Raw genomic sequence first — 7,018 nt, forward strand, 5'->3', positions numbered from 1 at the left:
ACTTGATAACCATCATCCATACCACCAATTTGCAGGTGCTGCTTGGGAAGGGGGGGGGGGGGAATATTTTTACTCGATGATGTCTTAAAGGGACCTTCCCCGAGGACACAGAAGCAGGGGCAATATAGGGTCTATGCTTATTTGCAGTGTTTAATAATATGGCGCATAATTGTCAGTAATTTCACTGTACAGGAATCTAGCTTCATCAAAGGGCGTGTACATTTTTGCAACTTTTTTTTTTTTTTGCTCCACTGCATCTGAAATTAAAAACCTGTTGGTAAATTTTAATCAAAACGGCAATTTGCAAAGTTGATTTATTATTATTTTAGATGCATTGAAGCAGAAATATATTGTTTGCAAAATTATACACACCCTTAATTTTTTTTAGAATTTGTTTTCATTTGTTAGGATATTCCAATTCATTCAGATTTCTAATATCATTGTCTCCTCTTTTTTTTTTTTTTTTTTTTTTTTTAATCCAGGAAAGCTGCGGTGTGGAGTTCTCCAGAGGGAGAAAGAGGTGAAAATGGTGACGCCAAGGGTTTGATCCGGAAAACAAGGCAATTTCTGAAGGTCGATCATTGCTCCCATCCGCCAGTCATTATGGGTGCGTCAATGTTCTGCAGAAAGTGAGGATGTGATTGATTGTGTAAGCATAGAAAGATGCAAGCGTTTACTAAATGTGATGTAAGATTCCTATCAATGAATTTTTACTGATCATTGGACACCTGCCAAGCACGTTGCTTTCTGTGGAAACTGGGAGTGTGCACTATTGTGAAAAGCGGATGATGAAGGGTGCAAATACTTTGCATAGAAATGGAGATAAATGGTAAAATTCTAGCTGCCTGCAGCCACCACTAGAGGGAGCACTTTGCATACACTGAATTCTTATTGAGTTCAGTGAATGCAGTGAGCTCCCTCTAGTGGTGACTTTTTATCATTTAGCTCCATGTCTAAGCAGGAGATTTGGAACTGTGTATTAGAACAATGCCCCCCCCCCCCCCCGTCCCATATAGAAGTTTGTTGTGCACAAAATGTTATCTTTATTTTATCTCATTAGTTACAGTATTACTGAAATAAAGTACATTGTCAAATATAATGATTGCATAAATACATGTTTTACTCTATTGGAATTACTGACATCTAGTTTGCAAAACAGTAAAAAAAAATAAAAAAGACGAGATCTGATCACTTAACATTACAGGCACAAATCCTGAAGCTAAATTGCCCTCTAATCCTTTAACCTTTTTGTTCTCCATCTGACTCACACCACCATGATGACTTCTCCCAGAGGCAATGCAGGTTTATTTTTGTGTTTTAGCATTTTTTTTTGCAAGAAACTAAGATAAATAATACCGTCATATAGTGTCTGTACAACAAAGCTGTGAAAGCCACATTATACATGGTGATGGTGAAATGGTGGAGGCCCCGAGGGCGATTACTCCTTTTTAATAGTTTTATAATTACATTTTCATAATGAGAAACTTTTATCCAGAGTCATTATGGAGACACCAGATTTTATATATTTTATTCTGTGATGTTTCCCTATTCACGTACTATCTGTTAATTTTGTATGTCAGTTAAAGGAACAGTACCGATAAGTAAAACACCGAAAAATGTGGGACGGAGATAGGAGTGTTGCGTCTCCGGCGTCAGCGGGTTCCTATTTGGGTCATCAGATATTTACTGCCCACACAGCAGCCGAATTCCTTCCTCGCACCGGTCCTGATACAATCATATTTCTTTTACTGTATCTCAATGAGACATCTAACAAGGCTTCCATAGAATTATAAAATAGGAAATGCAAAAATGGAGCCACTTCTCTGCCAGGATTGGGGCGCGGGAACCTTTTTTTCCAATAGTTTCTTCCCCCACAAATCCAGCAATCTGATGATCAGCAACCAGGAATCTCTGTTTTGTCTTGATACATTGTTACATTGTATCAATGCAGGTAAAATGTATCAGTCTGGAGTCCAGTCTTGTTTGAGCTCACAGAGCATTGTCTAGACTAGATTCCATGGACCAAACCCTCAGCTGTGAGCAGTAACAGTTCAGATTCGATTTTTCGGTTCTGAAGGGATTTTTATGAATGGGGTCTCGAAGCCCATATTCCGTTGGTGTTTTACTAAAGCCATGGTCACGCATGCACACTACTGTTCAATTTAATGTCTATGGGACTCCTGTAGAGATTGCAGAACGCTGCACCAGCTCAGTGACGACTGCTGGTGTCTGTGCAGGTCATCGTTGGCCCTATCAGTTGGGGCCATATGATATGGACTCACTCACTATATAAAATTGAAGTGTGACACAGGGGCAGTTGCCTCAGGCGCCAAATTCTTAGGGGCACAAAACTTTTAAACCATTCAAAACTTTTAACTTAAAAACTTTAAAACTTCCAAACTTTTAAAATTGTTAAAAAGCTGATTTTTTTTTAAGTAAATGTAAAATTTGTATTTATTTTTATTTGTTATTTATGAAAAAATTGGGTAGAAAATTTAAAAAAAAAAAGAATATTAGTGGTGCTTGAAAGTTTGTGAACCCTTCAGAGTTTTCCATATTTCTGCGTAAATTTGACCTCAGATTTCACACAAGTAGATAAAAAGAATCAAATCAAACAAACGAGTCAAAAATATCAGACTTTGCTATTTTTTTTTTTAGCTAAATGATCCAATATTACATGTTTGTGAGTGGTATGTGAACCTTTAGAAGTAGCAGATAATTTGAAGGTGAAATTAGAGTCTTGTGTTTTCAGTCAATGGGACAACAATCAGGTGTGAGTGGGCGACCTGTTTTATATAAAGAACAGCGATCTATGAAAGTCTAATGTACACAAAACATGTTTTGGAGATGTGTATCATAGCAAGGACAAAGGAGGTTTCTGAGGAACTCAGAAGAAGAGTTGTTGGAAAAGGCTACAAAACCATCTCCAACAATCCACAGTCAGGCAGATTGTGTACAGATGGAGGAAATTCAAGGTCATTATTACCCTCACCAGGAGAGATCGAACAAGAAAGGAACAAAGGAACCCAAGGTAACCTCTAAGCAACTAAAGGCCTTTCTCACATTAACTAATGTTAATGTTCATGACTCCACCATCAGAAGGACAATGAACACCAGTGTTGTACATGGCAGGATTGCAAAGAGAAAGTCATAAAGAATATTATGGTCTTTCTGCAGTTTGGTAAAGATGACCTGGATAAGCCAGAAGTCATTCTACAAAAGAATGTTACAGATGGAGAAAGTTACAGTATTGGAACGGCCAAGTCAAAACCTCCAACATAACAGAGGTGAAGGGGTTTTGTATGTAGGAACGGGCTAAAAGTCCTCCATCCGATGTACTGGACTAATCTGCAATTACCAGAAACGGTTAGATGCAGGTTCACATACTTTTATCACTCAGTCATGTGACACTGCATTATTTTCCTCAATAAAAAAAAATCTAATTCTAATATTTGTGACTCATTTGTTAGATTTGTTTCACTTTATCTACTTTTTAGATTTGTGTTAAAATCTGATGTAGCTTTAGGTCAAGTCTATGCAGAAATATGGAAACTTCTGAAGGGTTCACAAACTTTCAAGCCCCACTGTACGTTAAATTTCAAAGAGCGCACAGAATAGTGATCAGACAGGATTGTTCTTGTTTATGAGTTTGTTTGTTTTGTTTTTTTTTTTGTTTTTATTGCATGTGTTTGGTGTGAATATCTTTTTTCTTTTTCTTTAATTAATTATTTTTTTTTCTTATTTTTTTATTTATTTATTTTCTTTGTTGAACGTACTGTGCAAAAAAATGTTGGGAAATAAGAATTATTCTTTCAAACATAGAAGTGTTAATAGTTTATTTTTTTATCAATGAACAAAATTCAAAGTGAATGAATGAAAGAGAAAAGTAAATCCAATCAATATTTAAATAATAAACCGGTTCCTGTAAATCTTATTGCTCAACTCTATTTCTAATACATCTTATCAGAGTAATCTGCTTCTTTCTCCACTTATGAGACACTTCTTCTCCCCCCTTCTTGCCTCCTGAACTCATCATCTACTCTGGAAAAAAAAAATCCTAACTCAAATCCGTCAGGTTACAACATCTGTTATACTCTATGGAGGGGGCTGGCTTAGCTACTGCAATAAGCAGTTAGGCAGCCCCCTTCACACACTGCACTCATAATGTACTGACACAGAAAAAACAGCTCTGTATCAATGCAAGGATCAGGAGCGGGTATCTATAGCTCCGGGCTGCTGTGATAGTTGTATAATTTTTCTATTTTACGCTCATTTGTGTTATTCTTTAGTGGTGCTGTCACCACTAGGGGGAGCTCACTACATACAAATATCTAGTACTGCATACATCCACATGCAGTGAGCTCCCTCTAGTGGCAGCTGCAGGCAGTCAGTGTTCTATAACTAAAGGGAAGATGATGGTTTGGAGCTTTGTGTCAGAAAACAGCTGTAAAGATAAATAATTAAACTAATCAGAATAGATTTTTCTTATCCATTTCACAGTTTAACCCATTAAAGCCCCACACTGCAGATAATGCCATTAACCCTTCACTGCCCTAAACAACTAAGAAATACTAGGTGTTAACTTTTAGACACCAAAGGATATTGAATACTGCTCCATAATAATCCTGAGAGCACAATTTATAATATTTTTAACCCCTTCATTTCCCTAGAGTACTAAGGATAGTTCAGAAATTATAGATATTTTTTCCACTTTTTGCTTACGCACAGTCAGCGCAGGATGCAGAGGTCACGTGTTTTATTATTGGTCTCTGGGCAATGGTATTTGCTGATATTATTTATTTTAGTCGGAGAGCCCCTTTGAGGCCAGAGTCGCAGAGCCCCTTTGAGGCCAGAGTCGGAGAGCCCCTTTGAGGCCAGAGTCGGAGAGCCCCTTTGAGGCCAGAGTCGGAGAGCCCCTGTGAGCCCAGAGTCGGAGAGCCGCTTTGAGCCCAGAGTCGGAGAGCCGCTTTGAGCCCAGAGTCGGAGAGCCGCTTTGAGCCCAGAGAGCCCCGTTAACCCGAGAGTCGGAGAGCCCTATTAACTTCAGAGTCAGAGAGCCCCTTTGACCCGAGAGTCGGAGAGCCCCTTTGACCCCAGAGTCGGAGAGCCCCTTTGACCCCAGAGTCGGAGAGCCCCTTTGACCCCAGAGTCGGAGAGCCCCTTTGACCCCAGAGTCGGAGAGCCCCTTTGACCCCAGAGTCGGAGAGCCCCTTTACTGCACAGGAGCATAGCTATCATGCAGCACTTATCACATATATTGCTCTGACCTCCCAGTGCTGCGTGTTACCTATTAGCGCAGACGTCCTGCACTTGGAGACGTTCTGCAGAAGTCGGACGTTTCTCTCTTACGCCGCATTAATCTTGTCTTGGATCGGAGTCTTATTTTCCGCAGATGTGATCCTCTCTCCAATACTCTGTCTGTTCTGCAACTTCAGCTTTCCATATTAACAAAAGAAACATCTGTGTCAGGGTCAGACATCCGGAGGAGCAAAAAAATAAAATAAAAATAAAGGGCATGTATACTTTTGCAACCAATTATTATTATTGTCCTAATGCAAATGATGTAACTAATGAAGCAACTTTGCACATAGTCATGGTTAAAAATCTTCTACCGTTTTGCGTATACAGCTCCTATGCAGACCCATGTGTTTCTATGGTTTCAGGGGTTTTCAACCCCTTAACTTTTCCCATAGGTCACGGCCCCACTATCAGTATTTTTACTAAGGAGTGGGTGATAAATGCAGAATTGGTGACTTGTTTCTATTCCACCTTTTCTCTGATTGTTCCTCACCTGGTTTTGGCTCCCACTCCTGAGAAAAAATACTGACCGAATACTGACCGAATACTGATAGTGGGGCCGCGGCCACAGGATGTTATCTGTAAAAAACAAACGGTGCTCTACTTACTCTCCCCAGGTCCATTGTAGTGTCTCCGCTGCTGCCCCGATCAGTCTCCCCTACTGCATCTCCAGAGAGGCTGTGCTCAGTGATTGGCTGCAGCGCTGATGTGATGTAACTACTGCAGACAAACAGAGTCCACGGCAGCGACAGAGAAACAGCGCTAGACCCAGGGAGGGCAAGAAAAGAACATTTTGTGTTTTGATTTTTTTAACAGATATCTGAGCCTGTGGAAGATTGTTGAAAGGGGCTTAAAATCCCTGAAACCATAGACTGTGACTTTAGCATAGGAGCTGTATACGCAAAACGGTAGAAGTTTTTTTTTAACTATGACTATGTGCAAAGTTGCTTTATTAGTTCCTTTTTATACATTAAAACATTTAAAATAATTGTTTGCAAATGTTTTCATACCCTTTTGCACTTGGACTGATGTGTGCCAGCGTTCCCTTCTTGTTCGGTGTCTGCACTGAGCGTCCTCTGGTGCTTTGTAGTCTCTGAAGTGCTGACTTTTACACCAGACACTGTAAACTGCCCCCAGAAATACAGGTCAGATAATGGGAGTTGCCTATTCACAAGCTTACTGACTGTTTCCACTTACCGCCATCAAAATGCAGTTATAGGTATATAACAGTTCTGGGGTATTATAAGATAAGCGGCTGATACCGGTCCCATGGGTGGAAATGTCTCAGCGCTGGAGATATGTTGCTATCACTCATCCCTAGAAAATGGCTGATAACAGAGAACAACAGCTGGCATTCTCCAGTCCTATTTTCAGCCTTTTTCCAATTCTGACATGGCTGATAACAGTGAGCAGTAGATTGCATTCATCATCCTACCAATATTCTATTTTTCCCTGCTATCAGCCACATCAAGATGGAAAGCGATTGAGGGTTAGACGAGTAAGTGCAATCTATTTTTCTCAGTTATCAGCCAGAGGGATTGACCTTAGGGCAGGTGAATGCAATGTTTGTTTTCAGCCTGGAGAGGAGTGAATGTGTTCTATTGTTCTCTGTTATCACTTATTCCAGGCTGATGGGAAGTTTAGAATAGGACAGGTGAATGCAGTATGTAGCTCTCTGTTATCAGCCGTTCAAGACTGGAGTCAGCTATCGACTGGATGA

Source organism: Phyllobates terribilis, unplaced genomic scaffold (genome assembly GCF_046119375.1).
Source record: "Phyllobates terribilis strain yellow unplaced genomic scaffold, ASM4611937v1 Scaffold_2__4_contigs__length_985480577, whole genome shotgun sequence".
Lineage (NCBI taxonomy): Eukaryota > Metazoa > Chordata > Amphibia > Anura > Dendrobatidae > Phyllobates > Phyllobates terribilis.